Below are 16,243 nucleotides of genomic sequence, written 5' to 3'. Positions count from 1 at the left end.
GAGTGGGGAGGGCACTTGGGGCAGGGGCAGCATGCAGAGCCCCATGGCTGCTCCTACATGTAGGAGCCAGAGTGAGGACATGCTGCTGCTTTCAGGAGCTGTGTGGAGCAGGGCAAGCCCCCGACTCCACTCCCTGGCTGGAGCAAGGCAAGCCCCTGACCCTCCTCCCCAGCAGGAGCTCGAGGGCCAGATTAAAAGGTCTGATGGGCTAGATGCAGCCCACAGGCTGTAGTTTTCCCACCCCGGTCTAGACACTCCACCTCTTCCTCAGAACAGGATATTCTTTCAAAATCCAAAGTGAAGGAAATCCAAGAGGCTCACCAAGAACTCTTGCTCCCTGCACAGTTTTTCCACATATATGCTGAGAAAGGCAGTTGCTTTCTTTGGTATCTCCCTTAAGCTTTCAGCCAAAAAGCATTAAAAAGAGGGTGGGGATAAGGAGGTCAAAGGGACGGAAAACACTTTAAAATATTTTCCAGAGGGCTGTAAAACTCACCCGTATGTACCCATCCTGGCTGTCCTGCTTAAGGCTGCAAAGAGGAATGAGAAAACCCAGCAAAGGCCAAGCATCAGATCAAATGAGCCAAAAAATTCTATAACATCCATCATTTGAAAGCATTCTTAATTGCTTTTCCTCAAATGGATGCAGCCTTGTCAACCCTTGTTAAGGACACTGTACTTCCCATCGAAAGACATAATTGACAGAAGGGTGGAATCAGCCCTCCGCAGGGGGCTGTGAAAATGCTTCAGCAATCCTCAGAGCTTTAGTTTTGGCCTCTTTTTTATTTTCTGTGCGCGCAGCACTTGCTTATACTGATTCTTTGCTCTCTGACATCCCCCCAAAACGGAAAAAAACCAAAGGGTTGGAGTCCTCTTACAGAAAATGTCTAAAATACCACAAGATTAGGGGACTAAAAGGTTCCAGGCCCTCCATGGCAAGATATATTAAGTGGGGAATTTCTTAGGTATATAAAGGCAAGGGGGAAATGCCTCCATTCCAGATTAGAGGCCATTCCATGAGGGCACTGGCAGGCTACATAGGCCAACAGGTCTAATAATACCATATGAACAAATTTGCAGAGCCACTACTTGGCCATCCCTGCGTATGTTCACTAAATTGTGTAAAAATGGTAGACTTGAGTAAGATGAAGCAGCCTTCAGAAGCAGGGTTCTGAAAGGTGTAGCTCACTTGTAGTCCACTCAACAATTGATAATGACTGGAAGCAAGGGTGGATACTGCTACAAAAATCGCATCACTACTGAACTTATAGACCCATCCCCCAGAGTACAAATGATAAAATTTGTTTGACCTGAACATTTCTGTTCTGATAGGAGAATGGGTCCATAAATTCATCCCATCCTGTACTTTTCATTTCCTTCTTTTGGGAGATGAATTTTCACTAGTGTTTCATGATGGAAAACTGTGTTCTTATATTTAATTGATGTGCTGAAGGACAGTTACTACTTCTTAGTGTTGGGCAGTGTTATTTGTTAATGCATTTTGAAACAGTGTTTTATTCATATATGATAGTTGCCAGCTTTGGAAGCGTCTCTGTGGAGGGGCTCTTCAATGGGAGGAGTTATCTGGAGAGTCAGCCTAGACAATCAGAAACATCTGCCTCTGCCCTCTGCAGTATTGGAGGGGACTCAAAAATCCATCCCTACTGAATTTATGGACCCTTCCCCCTACCAGAATGACAATTTTCTGGTGAGTGAGATAAATTTCCTTATAGATGGGATCATGTAATTAAAGACTGTATTATATGTTTCACAATTTGAGCTTGTGGTGTTTGGAACGCTGTATTGATGTTAAATTGTGTTTTACTTTTTCATGTTACCGTTTTGTGTATTCTTGCTCTTTCTCATTGTGTTCATTCATAAAATCTGCTTTCCACTCAACAGTCAGACTGACAGTAAATGTTTTGGTTTCACAGATGGTGAATATGCGTGTGTCAGAATATTCAGTATCTGGAAACCTGGTATCTGAAATTTTTTGTTGTTGCATTGGGATTAGTTGAGCTCCTACCCCTTTTTTTTAAGTAATAGGTATTCTGGGGGTTTCCTCTCCCAATAACTCTGTGGGCATCTCTTATCTGTCCTATAGGATGTTTATATTGATCATATGGACATCTGTTCAGCTTGTCTCAGATCCACTCTTTATAAAAGATTAGCTCCTTTAGAGTTCTGCATTGTACTGAGGATTTATGCCAGGTGTCAAACACTCTCCATGCCAACTGAAGGACTCACCAGAATTCTTACCGGATTGAGCCCAGAGGCTCAATTCCCATGTTCTAGATCTAACGCACAGCCTCCAATCAGCGTATGAGGACACAACAGGTACAGTATGACTAGCAGCACTTATTCTCATTTAAAAATGCTCAGTGTACTGAAAAAGTATAATTGTATCAGATCAGCTGTGCTTATATTTTAATATAGTATTCTTCTAAAAAGTCTTAGTCACCTGTATATTTGCTTTTCTGCCTCAACTGTTGCATCTCCTATGTTTCTTATAACTTAGAGGAGGAAAAGATGCAGCTATTGCTTTGCATAATACAAATTGATCATATTCCTTTTTAATTAATAATGATGTAATTTACCCAACGTGTTTAGGGCATGACAGTAAAACCACAGCTAGCATGGAAAGAAAGATAAGTTTTCTCTGTAAATGGAAGCAACAGGATTAAAGGGATAGAAAAAAAGTGATGTACAATAGGCTTTTGTTTGGATTCCGGCAGGAGGTTTCTGTAGCAGTGTGTTTTCAAACACGAACCACTTCCTTCTACTACTTGCTGGGGGAAGGGGTGAAGTAGCCTTCTCATCTTAACTGCTGAATTGTAGCTTTAAAAGGAAGTGACATGTGGTGGGGAGAGACGTCAGCTGAGAACCACTTTTTTTTTTTTTTTTTTTTATGGACCACCCCAGGGTGGAGTCTGGCTTTCTTTCCAGTGTTGGCTGACTTACAGCTCATGCAAACTAGTGGCAGTTTCTGAGTCTCAGCCTCTGTCTCCCTTTCTGTCTCTGGTTTCTAAGCACACATGTCAAGGTCTGGCAGGCACAAGGTATGTGATCTGATATTATTCATGCTACTTCCAAAGAACTTTGCGTTTGCTTCTTCTTGGCTAGATTTCTTTAAAAAAAGCACGAAGACATTGAGCGCAGAGAGTCAAAGGACAGAAGGAAGGAGGCTAGAATGAGGTGTTTATGTGAGCAGCATGTGGTTAGAGGCAAGCAGCAGGTTTGCTGGCTCATAGGAAAGAACTACTCTGATCATTTCCCCTTTTTCTTTTCTCCATTTGTGCAGTACCTTGGTTTCAATTTTTTTTATTGCATTTAATCATTTTGCTTGAAAAAGCTGAAGCCGACTAGAATTTTCCTGCTATATATTAACTCCCTTTGTGCCATGCAACATGCTCTTTCTTTTCTCCTTAGTGTTTCCATGGAAACTACAAATACCATGGACCTTGCCTTAAATATAAATATCTATATTTCTTTCACAATTTTGCATTGGTTGAACATTTTGAATTGATATTTGCTAGGATGCAGCATGCAATTTGTTGTCTCCCCTCCACTTTCATTTTGGTTTTCCCCTATCACAATAGAGGAGGTTAGAGGAGGGGGGCAGGGAGGGATAGTGTTGCCTTGGAAACGGACATTTGTGACCATCTATTCACAGCTGCTTTCATGGAGATGCTTTCTACATCAAGAGGACTGTATCATGCCTAGATAATTAGCTGTTTGAATAAAATATAGGTATGTATTGAAATAAATGCAGTGTATTCGTCTTCCCATTGGACCTAGAAGAATTCCATAAGCCATAAGAATCTGAGAGCAATGTTTAGAAATAGTGAAGAAGAAGCTGTGTGCTTAGTGCTGGATATTTGTTTTAAAGTTTTGATTGGTTTTTTGTTTTAAAGCTATGGTTTTCTGTAAAAATGAATATATTTAGCCTATCAACAGTAATAAGAGTAGGTCAACTTTGCCTGCACAACACTGCATTGGTTAGTCCAAATCTTTACTATAGAGCAGAATTTGTCAAACTGTGGTCCATGAGCTCCATTCAGGTGGTCCGTGGTTAGTTCCCTCTAAGCTGCGTTCCTGGGCGGTCGCACATGAGAGAATGAAGGGCCACCCACCTAATTAGTGGAGCCACGCTGTTGTGGCTCCAGTACTTAGTTGCCTGGACCCTGAAGAAGATGCACATATAAGGTGAGGCGGTGGCCTTGAGGGGATTAGGGGGTAGGTGGGAGGGGGCAGTGAGGCAAAAAGATGGGGAGGAATTTGGGACGTTCAGGGCTGCGGCGGCCAGAGAAAGAGGTGACATTCCCCAGTTCCAGGGCTGCGGCTGCCCGGGGAAGATGGCCCCTCCTTCCCAGCCTCAGCTCTGTGGTGGGGGAGAGACCTCCTCTCATTTCCAGCCCCAGTGGGGGAGAGAGGGTACATCCATCGCATTAGAGAGGTAAGACTACTGCTATTAAAATCTGAGTTATGTGCTTTTATTTGTAGAACAAAAAAGCTATTTTTTTTTTTTGTTATATAGCACTGTATCCAAAGTGCTTTACAATAGTTAGCTATGGTCCAAAACATTTGGAAAGGTCATCACGCGGTCCTCTCAGACTCTCAGCAATTTTCAAGTGGTCTGCAAAAAAAAAAAGAGTTTGAGAACCATTGCTATAGAGCATTGTTCAGCTGTGAAATGATCCATAAGAGGATTGATTCAACAAGTGAATATTTACCCATGTGTGTACAAAACAGTAAATGAGGATTTGTTCCATTCTGACCAGAACTTTATATTCTGTGCATTTGTTTTTTGTCTCATCCCATATTTATTTATCTTGCATTTCCAAGACCTGTACATGCTTAATAAGATGATTTATGCACTTCTAAGACCGTGATTCAACTAATGCTGGCAGTTATACCAAGGGAACATAACCTCACTCTGGACTGATAATCACTGCCACCCCAAATTGAATATCACTTGCAAAAGAAAAAATTAAGAGACCAAGAACTAAACTCTCTTCTCTTTGACACCAGAGCAGTCCCACTGACTTCCATGTGCTTACTCCAGTGTAACTGAGAGGAAAATTTGGCTTCAGGTGCCTGTGTTTTCTGTGTGTATTCCTTACTTTGATACAGAACTAAGGTCCAAGATCATGCTATGTTTTTCTAATATCTTTAAAATTTAACAATGTAAGTGCAGACACCTTAATCACATTTTAAAAACTGCAGGAAAAGTGAGACTACAGGTACAATGCTCTGCAAAAAGGGAGATGCATAATCTTTAGTGATACTCTGGCATGGGACAAAGTTGTAATTCAACCACTGGCTCATAGGGAATATCACATTGTAAAGTATGCAGTGACCTGAACAGAGAAAAAGTATTCCAGTTGGCTGATGGATGGGATTGCTCTTCGTGAATGTACGGCTGAGCTGAAACTGTTGTCCAGGTTTTTAATAATCACTAGTAGCTGAATAATGGGTATAATTTGTAGAATCATGTATGTGTGGGAGAAAAAAGCCAAAAATTGCCAAGAACTTAAAAATTGTGTGGTGACAGACTGTGAATCCAAGTGATAATTCAGCGTGATGATATTCTGAACAAAAAGAGGGTAAAGAACTCTCAACTGTGCTTTTAGCTGTTTCCATACCTTCACACTGACTCAGACAGGCTAGCCTTCAGAGTCGTATTTGGAGTTATTACGTAGACTGTTTTGAGTTGATTTGTGTTTGGGGATGTTGTGCTAAGAGACTTGTGTTGATTTGTGTGGATGGCAGTTGGGCCAAGTAATCCACCATCTGTGTAGTCTCCCTCATACAACCAATTAAAATTATGCATGCAAATTAGCTGTAGGGTGAGATTGGTGACTACTTGAGTTACCTGTGATATCACAATGGTTTAAGACTCTCAGCATGGCATAGGTACATGCCTTACTGTAGCTGTACACCTCATGGGAGTAATCTGTAAAGTTCAAAATGGCTGAGAACTTTAAAAATGGAAGGTAACAGACTGTGAAACCCAGTGAAGATTCAGCCGGCCGATATTCTGAACAAAAAGAGCTCTCAATCAAGCTTGTAGCTCCTTTCATTGCTTCACACTGACTGAACAGACATTCTAGGCTTCAGAGAAACACACAGAATATCATTATAGAGATGCTTTCCATCCGTAGAATCTCCCAAGTGTTTCATAAAAAAGCTGTAAAGGATTGTATTTTACAGGTGTGGAAACTGAGGCACAGAGAGATCATAGGCGCAGACTCCGTGGGTGCTCCGGGGCTGGAGCACTCAAGGGAAAAAATTAGTGGGTGCTCTGCACCCACCGGCAGCCAAGCTCCCGCCCCATCTCCTCTCCCCCACCCCAAGCGCACCGCATCCCCACTCTGCCTACCTCCCAGCGCTTCCTGCCTGGCCACCACCAAACAGCTGTTTGGCAGCGTTAGCATGCTCCAGGAAGTGGAGCGGGGGACGAGTGGGAACATGGCATGCTCAAGGGAGGAGGCAGGGAAGAGGTGCGGATTTGGGGAAGGAGTTGGAATAGGGGTGAGGAAGGGGTGGGAAGAGGCGGGGCCTCATGGAAGGGGTGGAGTGGGGGCAAGAGCGGGGTGGGTCGAGCACCCACGTAAAAGAGGGAAAGTTGGTGACTATGAGAGAGGTGAAGTTACTTGCCCAGTGTATCCAGATCAGATCAGAGGCAGTCAGTAACTAAGTTTCCTGATTCCCAATTGAGTGCCTCCTCACTACACTACACTCTCTCCTACTGACTATATTAGGTATTTTCCAGGCTACTAGATATAGAATTCAGTTCTTGTCAATCATATTGCTTTGTATCATAGTCACAAAGTCCTATTCAGCAGCAAATGTGTGTCTGGCTGGGACCACTCCTTCCACTGTACTGTGCAAAGACTAGGAGTTCCTATAGAAGCAGCAAAGAATCCTGTGGCACCTTATAGACTAACAGACGTTTTGGAGCATGAGCTTTCATGGGTGAATACCCACTTTGTCAGATGCATATCCTATAGAATTAGCCTAGCTTTTTGCTTAAAAGAAATAAGTCATGGGAGGGTGGGGGCAATCGGGTAGTCTCTCTTGTCTCTGATGAAGGGCAGCTGATTTGCAAGTTGGGTCTTGCCTACTATAATCACATGCCTGAAATGTTGGCTGTTTCCCCATCCCCAGTTGCACTTGTGAAGGAAGGGGTCACCTATTTGTGGGAGCTCCCTCCTCTTCTGACACTTGAGATCACTGTTCTCCAGGAACAGTGGAACACTTCAGCATTACAGGAGCTACCTTTTCTTTTCTGTGGCTGATGCTCACAGCTCATAAAGGTGTTTTCAGGTGGGAGACAGTCTTCAGGCCTCTTTTTAGATGACTTTCAGTTGGGTAGGGAAAAACCTACCTTTTGCTGAGCTATAGGGAAGAACTGAGCATGATCAGTGCCTCCTGCAATGCTTTCAAGCAGGGTGGAAACAACCCAGTTCTGCTTTCTTGTCTAGGGGTGAAGGTATTGTACAAGGATTTCTGCAGGTTGTTGTCAGACTGAAGCGCGTCTTTGGAATATGAGGCAAATTTTCCAGTTTAGGAGTATCACAGAGTTTCTAGGGGGCTGCACCCACTGAGGTAATCTGTGCTTGCGCAAGGCCCTTAAATAGAATATGGTTATTGTGGGAAAGGTGTATCCTCGTTGGAAATAGAAATACCTATGTGGAGTGACCGTTGTCTGTTGGTCATGTCATATCACTTTAAATTTCTCAGTGCATTACAGGTTGCGGTGTCATAGTGGGGTAGGGATTCTGTCACAGGTATCTTTGATGACAGTCAGGTGGCTGGCCTGGGCCCTACTCAGGGGAGAAGGGTGTAGTCTCACATAATGTGCCCTGATTTTACTGCTTGACATTAGAGGCAAGGTAGAACACTCTGTGCAGCACTCCTTGATGAGGCTTTCTAACCCTGGAGGACACCATACCAGCCCTCACAGCTCTGCCCCTGAGGTCAGTATAATGAAACCATGCATTACAGCCAAGGCATAATTACTGTATTATACACACATGCTATAGTGCTTTACATCCCCCCACCCTACCCCAGCTAAGACTAATGATGCAACACCTTCAGCTTCAAAAACACTGGTCTCTGCCACTTGAGCTAAAGGAGAACTCCCCTGGTTTATATATCTCTTATCCTTACTTTGGGTCAGCACCAAGAGGGCAATATCAGCACACACTAGTCTTTGTGTTGCATTAGGATATGCTAGAGCAGGGGTGGGCAAACTTTTACATCTGGGTGTGGAAATTGTATGGTGAGCCATGAATGCTCATGAAATTGGGGGTTGGGGTGCAGGAGGGGGTGAGGGCCCCAGCTGGGTGTGTGAGGTCTGGGGTGGGGCCAGAAATGAGGCGTTCAGGGTGTGGGAGGGGGCTCCAGGCTGGGGCAGTAGAGTGGGGAGGATGGGGGCTCCAGTTGAGGGCGCAGGCTGGGCATGGGGGTGCAGGAGGATGCTCTGGGCTGGGACCGATGTGTACAGATGGTGAGAGGGGGATCAGGGCTGGGGGGTTGGGGCACAGGAAGGGGTCAGTGGTGCAGGTTCCGAGTGGCACTTATCTCAAGCAGCTCCCAGAAGCAGTGGCATGTCCCTCTTCTGGCTCCTATGCAAAGGCTCTACATGCTACCCCCATCCTATTGGCTGCAGTTCCCAGCTAATGGGAGCTGCAGAGACAGCACTTGGGGTGGGGGCAACATGTGTAGTCCCCTGGCTGCCCCTATGTGTAGAAGCCAGAGCAGGGACATGCTTCTGCTTCTGGGAGCCATGCAGAGCCATGGAACATGTGGAGCAGGGCAAGCCCCGGATCCTGCTCCCTAGAAGGCACTGAAAGGCTGTATTAAAACATCTGAAGGGCTGGATGTGGCCCCCAGGCCATAGTTTGCCCACCCTGGCACTAGAAACTTGTGTTAGGCACCATGCCTCCATCATCAGTAAAACACTCATTAACAACTGCAATTTCTTGACTTTTGTGAGGAAGGGTCCTAGAGACAGCTCTGTCTGCTTGGGGTTCATTGCTTGGCTGAGTTATATTTCCACTGTTACTATATGAGGAAATCCTAGTTTCATGGGTGGTTGGCCCTTTGAGGGGAGTTAAGGGCTAGTCTGTCTGTGATAGAGAACAAACCCATCTCTGCTTACCTGTAAGTAACTAACTCCCTATGCAGCTAATTGGCTAATGAGCACCTGGACCTTGTGAAAGGCTACCAGAGCTGCTAGGGAGAGTAATTCCTGTGGAACAGAGAAGGTAAACAGTTAAGAAAGGGAACTCAGAGAGGCATCTCCTAGCTAGCTGCAGGAGGCTCAGCCTGAAAGGAGCTATATGCTGTCTGGAAAAAAAAATAACAAAAAACTGTAGCTGCCAGAAAGCCCCTGACTCTAGGTAAGGAATGAAGGTTGAGTGCCTTGTGTTGAAAAGGCCTGGCTGTGGAAGTTGAAATTCAGATAGTTTCTATCTTCTTGCTATGATGCTTGGGTGAAAGTTTTTTTTCTGTTTGTTGAACTTTCTGTTATTAAATTTGACGGGGGGGCATTTGATACATAAAAGCTTTGTTAAACTTATTGGTGACCCTGCTACAGAAATTAAGGCAGGGCTGCACGGCCAGGGATGTGCAGGGATAGCACAGAGCTTTTACACCAAAATACAGTTGGGGAGCAACATTTCAAGTACCCTCTGTAACATTAGTGTGTGGAAACTCAACCTGCAACAGGACTTCCTGACAGCGAGGATGTTGTGTGGCCCTTCCAGTTATGTTTTTGGCACATACTGATTTGGTGCTCGATGGGCTTGAGACCACACTTACTTGCTATATGGCATCAGGACAGTAGTAAGAGAGGGTCTGTGCACTCTCTTCCGCTGCCCCTCCGCCCCCAAAAAAGTTTGTCCTGCTGCTATGCGGGAAGGATAGCTCTTCAGAAGTTCCTGACTCACTTCATTTTCTCCACACTTGGCTCTTCAGAAAAGAGATGTGGAGATGTCTGGGACAATGGAAATGAAGTGAAGCAGAAGCATTGGGTTTGGTGGGGTGGATACCCTATAGAGGGTCACTTCTGGGGAAAAAAGATTTAAAGGAAATGGTTGCAAGCGTCTGAATTTGCTAAAAAGGAACCAAAAACCCTGTATTGGAATTCAGGCAGCTATCTACAAGATAGGGCACCTGATTAGGAGTCAGCAGACCTGGATTCTCATGCTGTCACTGGCCTGCTATTTCGCCTTCGGAAAAATTACTTCAGCAATATGTCTCTGTTTACTCCCTCCCTCCCCTCATGTGATGAGACTGTCAGCTTTTGAGGTAGGGTTGCCAATCCTCCAGGACTGGCCTGGAGTCGTCTTGAATTGGCATCGACCTCCCAGTGACTATTGAAAGCAATCTGGGAGACTTTAATAGGATATTTTAGGAAAATGACATTACATTATGTGTGTGTGTGTGGGGACTCTCCCAGAATACCTTCAGTCAAAGTTGGCAACCCTGTTTTGAGGGCAGGGACAGTCTTCAACTCTCCGTACAGCACCTAGCACAATAGGGCCTTGGCCTCAGTTTGGGCCTCTAGATGCTACTGTAATAAATAATTGAAAATGGGAGAGGCAAACAAGCAGAATGACTGACTTATTACCAGCCAAAGAGACTGAAGGGCTTTTGTAAACGGATGAGGGTAAACAGTACAAGACTGAAAATAGCCCCAATTATCAGCGAGAAAGGGAGTGAAATCGGAGAGTTTATTTTTCTTGCTAACATTAAACTAAAGCCTAACCTTGCATCTGGGTCCACGTGGCTATGTAAGGGTTTATCTGTGGATGCAGTTGCAGGATTGGTGCCTAGGCCAGGACAATAAGAAAGGAGAGAAGATCTGATTAAAATTGTTGCTATCAAGCTGGCAAGAGAATACCTGAAAAACTTGAACAGCAACTGCTCCTAGTACTCTCTGCATTTCATGAGAGAGATTTCCAGCAGTAGCTGTATGATAGCTAATGCATGCCCCCTGCCCCACACACACTCAACCCAACCTGTCCCTTCCCCACACAGTTACTCAAATGTCTAGAGACATTCAAGGATAGAGAGCCGGTGCCATTCGGGTTGTTGCTTCCCATTTCCACATGGCAAGAGGGAGTTGTGCACAGAGGGTCACATCTGCATACAGACCCTGTAGAAGATCATTGTCTATGAATCATGCTGACATTGAGGCTCGTGTAGCTTTGGATGTCTTCAGATCAATACAATATTAAGTCTAAAATAGAGATTGAAACAGTCTTTGAATATCCGCAAAACCATGTATTTCTTAGCTGATGGCAGGGGCCATCTTAGAAAAGTAATATCAATGCTGTCAAACCTACAGCTGAGTGAGGGGAAAATGAGAGGGACACCAATGTAATGTGAGGTTTACTGCTGAAGTTCCAATGCTACATAGTGTTGAATGTGAGTTTTCTAATACTGGCTCACAGCTCTATTGGCAGTAGGATGACCAGACAGCAAATGTGAAAAATCAGGATGGGAGGTGGGGGGTAATAGGAGCCTATATAAGAAAAAGACCCCAAAATCAGGACTCTATAAAATTGGGACATCTGGTCACCCTAATTGGCAGAGTTACTAGAGTGCCTAGGGGTTCAGTGTCTCTCTTCCCCCCGCCCCCTCCTCCAAAATCACAGATGTAGCCAGGACACATTAGTCTTCCCTCCTTTTCCCTAGGAACCTGCTACTGACCATTCCCCTAAATATTTCCAAAAATACTTGGACCGTTTCTTCAGTGTGCTACATTCTCTCTTGCTCTCCCCCTGCAATCCATCTTAACAGGACCTAGCACCTGGGAGTTTGGGACAAGTGGAAAGTGTCTCACACTGAAATTTGAGTCTACCAACTGAGCCCTAAGGGCCTACTCCAAAGTTCATTAAAGTTGATGGAAAGACACTTGGGGCAGATTTTTAAAAGTATTGTAGGTGCCTAAAGAGTGAGATGAGTGTTTTTGAAAATCCTACCATGAGTGAATCTGCATCTTGAGGTACCTAAATACTTTTTTAAAAATCTGGCTCCCACTGACTTAAATGAGCTTTGAATCCGATATAATTGAAGGATTCTGCTGAAGACCAGTTCAAAACAATCTGAACTCCTCCTGGCTTTGCATTATGAGAATACAAGTACTTTCGTAGTTACTCTGCATTCTGCTACTTTGAGGGGTCAAGTTTTCCAAACTGTTAGGGTCTAATCCAAAGCCTGTTGAAGCCAATGGGAGTTTTGTCTTTCAAGAGACTTCACTGGGCTTTGGATCAGGCCCCAAATGAGGTTTGTTGTGTGGTGTGTCTTGTTGTTTTTTTTTAAATTTTTTATTTCAGCTTTATCCTCTGCATTCCAGAACCCCTGACAGACCTTCATGCTCTAATGCCCTAAATTCTGCCAATTAAATACCAAGGATTTTGCCATCCAGTTTTTCAAATGAAAAGTGATTTGACTAAAGTGTAAAAATCTAATCCAAGATTATAATCCACCAATTTCTTGACATTCATCTCTGAGACTGAGCTGCGTGAAAACTGGGTGTGTAAGGATAGTTGGATGGGTGGTAAAGCAGTGCTACCGTCAATTAGGCTTTACTTGCCATTCATATGTTTCTTCGGTGTGGGTGCAGTGCAGGCTTCTAATGAGAGATTTTCCTTTGAACCCACTGGAATGGAGTTTTGGCTTGGTGCATACATTTTTTATATTTTCCAACTGCTAGGTGTTGCCTGTGGTGATGGAAGTTTATATCTCTGCATAATATATGTTGAAGACTGTTTTTCCTCTTCAGTTTAATAAGATTTGTCATTGTTTTCTTGTCTTTTTTTAACAAGGCATGGGTATTTTATTAATCCTTCTGTGCGTGGTTTTATTCTATCCCAACTCTGTATTTGCATGTAATATTTGTATTATGAAAGTTACACTGCTCCTCCAGTTTTAAACTTTAAGCCAATGTCAGGGATAAACGGCATAGTACTTAATTTGGAGAGGTGTCCTATGTGATAATCAACTGAAGACAGATCTTTAGAGTATCTCTTCACAAGTTAATGAAATTTGCAGTCAGTATTCAATCAGGAGTATTCAGTAAATCCAAACACTTTGTGGAGAATTTACAGGATATTTTTTTTTCAAATTTCACCTTTTTATCTTCAACCCATATTATTTTGAACTAACTTATTTTCATTTGTAATCAGTAGAACCGTGCTCTCAGTTTGAGCAGGGCTACTAGTAGCCCTGCTAGGTCTTACAGAGCACTTTTCATCAGTACATCTCAAAGTGCTCTCCAGAGGAGCTCAGTATCGTTATCCCTATTTTACAGATGGGGTGCAGAGAGGTGATTTGCCCAAGGTCACCCAGAGGCAGGAATGGAAGCCAGGTCTCCTGAGTCCCAGTTCAGTGTGTTGTCCACTGGGCAACACTACTTCCATAATCATGATTATGCTACCTGTGTCTGTATTGCTGCTAATGGTGCAGTAGAAAACTTAAATATTGGAATTTCTTCTGCGAACTGTGTGATGGTTTTCAGTACCATCCATTTCCCAGGTCACTGGCTTTGTCCCCTTTCTTTATGCCACTTCCAGGATCCTTTTTAAAAAGATCCCCCATCATCAACTGCAAGCTAGTATTCCCAAGACAACTTACACTATTCAGAATCTATATGTTCAGTCCCTTTTCTGCAGTGAAGTTAGGAACTAGACTCCTGCCAGAAGTACAGGGAGGGCTGCCAGAATTTTATTTTTATTTTTATTTTTTTTAAATCCACATAACTATAGAAAGTATGAACAGGTTGCTGAGGAGGAGCACCAGTGGCTTGGTCTTTGAAGATGTTTCTCAAGCAAACTATGTTGTCATCTTTACAGATGACTACTGTTTACCTTCTGGATATTGTGAATAAAGTATCCAGTGGTGTCTTTTTGAGTCAGCCAGCTTTCCAGGTGGGAATAATGAAGGTCTCGTGTACACTATATTACTACTGCTACATTTTGGACTTTAGGTGCCAAAGTACTTTTGTGGATCTGGTCCTTAAGTCCATGGTTTAGTCCCTAAGTTCTAGTTTTGGCTTCACTGTGATCCAGAAGACCCCTGCTTGATTGCCGCTGAACTTTATAGGCACCTAAACTCAGTGCCTAAATATTCTGTGGTAAAAGTTCCTTTGGTGCTTAAGTTTCTGCCTCTGGGCCTGCGTGCTTCTGCTTCATCTGATCCAGTAGGCACGCTCAGCAGTTGCCTACTGGATTGGGTCCCTTTCAAAATTCAGGAATGAGGTGGTGGTGTCCATCTTACAACTTCAAGCTCAGTTAGAGCACTCACCTGGGATATGGGCAACAGTTCCCCCTTCTGCCTGAGAGGAAGGAAGGACTTGAACAGGGATTGTTCTGATGTGAGAGTCCTCCAATCTGTCCTGTTGAAGCTATTGGATAATGTGTAATTTTTTCATTGGAGCAGGAAGGCTGGACTGTGGGTCTCCCACTTCCTTGGTGAGTCCTCTAAGCACTAGGCTAGAGTGTCATTTTGGTATGCATGGGTATCAGGTTGCATAGGCAGGGGGAGGCATTGCCTCCCCAAACAGCCAGGTGTGACCCCACCCCCTGCCATGATGCTCCCTGTGTACAGCGGCAGCTCCAGTTCTCCTGGCTCTGAGTCCCGCCCTCCTGACACTCCTTTGGGGCCTGAGGCTAGTCATGGGACCAGGCCGGTGGCTACGGTGTGGAGGGAGTGGGGGTGCCGCTCTGGGCTCCAGTGGAGCTCCAGCAGGGTCCTTGAGTGGAAGGGTCAGGGCTGGGGGCTAGCCTCCCCAGCTGGCAGTTCATGTGCTGCCCATGTTGGTATGTCTACACTGCAATTAAAAACTCATGGCTTGCCTGTGATAGCTGACTCTGGTTCAGGCTAACGGGCTGTTTAATTGCACTGTAGATGTTTGGGATCTAGCCTGAGCCTGAATGTCTAACTGCAATTGTATCCCCATTGCCCAAGCCAGCAAGCCCAAATCAGCTGGCATGGGCTAGCCACAAGCTTTGAATTGCAGTGTAAACAAACCCTCTCTCCCTGGCTCGATGACACTTTATTTATCCAAAGTGAAACTGAACCTACATCTTTCACATGGCAGTTGAGTTTCCTAGGCTCTTAAAAGTTAGGCACTGCAGTGCTCACAAAGTCCCTTTGTGGAGCCTGGCCTAAATTCATAACCTCCAAATCATAATAGAGACCCACCAAACTTACTACTGAGTACCCTGTTTTTATTCCTTCCCCTTCCCACCACTCAGAAATAAGTTAGGATCAGATTTTATAAGGAGAGAGTGGACTGGATCACACTCTGTGTTCGTATCTGCTAAGTCATCCATTCGCACCAACAGACTCCATCTACCCTGGGTTTCCCTCTGTGTAAAATAGGGATAGTAATACCTCAGACAGGTGCTGTGAGGCTTAGTTCATTCATGTTTAAGTGTCTTGAGCACCTCCACTGAAAGGAGCTGTATTAATGCAGCAATAAATACATTTTAAGAATCCTACCGTTTCCTAATCGTACGCCCAAAAGGACCTGATCTTGCAAACACTTCAGTAATTTCACTTGTGTACATATATGGGTAGTCCTGCTGGACTCAAGGGTGACTAGTAGCCTCAAAACTGCTCATGCATGCAAGTGTTTGCAGGACATAATGTGTTGCTTGTGTGGAATTGTAGTAAAACTTTTTTTTTTAAATGGCTTTGTCATTTGTTGTTAAGAAAAATCAAGGGCTCGTGGGTAAGGACTGGAAATAAATGTTTAAACTCCAAAACTAAATAACGTGTGAGAATTCACCCTTGTTCAAGACAGCAAGGACTACACTCTGTGAGGTTCAAAGGCAGTAAGACACCTGGAGCTTCTGTTAACCCTCTGCTCAGGTTGCATCCGAAGAAGTGGGCTGTAGCCCACGAAAGCTTATGCTCAAATAAATCTGTTAGTCTCTAAGGTGCCACAAGTACTCCTGTTCCCTCTGCTCAGGGTGAATTTCACCCATAGTTTTCATTTTAAAACAAGATAGCAACTTTTTGGGGGGAGGGGGAGGAGTCCTCTAGTCTCTTCTAAGCACACTCAGCAAACCACTTTCAAATACAAAATCTATCTCTAAGCTTCAGTGCAGCCAAAAGAACTTCTAGGCCCAGAGAACAGTAGAAAACTTGGAGCAGTCTTACCTTGCATACCCTAAATAATGCCCATTTCAGAACATTACCCTTTTAAAAGAGGTGTGAA

The 16,243-nt window shown here is 44.2% G+C and overlaps 1 protein-coding gene across 2 annotated transcripts in view; it reads left to right on the top strand.

Annotated features, from left to right (window-relative positions):
• The first annotated feature begins 2,938 nt into the window (after positions 1-2,938).
• The window catches only part of AGPAT4 (1-acylglycerol-3-phosphate O-acyltransferase 4), a 139,606-nt gene continuing 126,301 nt past the window's right edge, over positions 2,939-16,243 (top strand). For both annotated transcript variants that reach the window (XM_032793204.2, XM_032793207.2), the window contains exon 1: positions 2,939-3,059. The gene's annotated coding sequence lies outside the window, so the exon portion shown is untranslated. The remainder of the gene's footprint in view (positions 3,060-16,243) is intronic.

Source organism: Chelonoidis abingdonii, chromosome 3, assembly GCF_003597395.2.
Source record: "Chelonoidis abingdonii isolate Lonesome George chromosome 3, CheloAbing_2.0, whole genome shotgun sequence".
NCBI lineage: Eukaryota > Metazoa > Chordata > Testudines > Testudinidae > Chelonoidis > Chelonoidis abingdonii.
The sequence above is the reverse complement of the archived record's forward strand: the minus strand, read 5'-3'. Positions and strand labels throughout refer to the sequence as shown.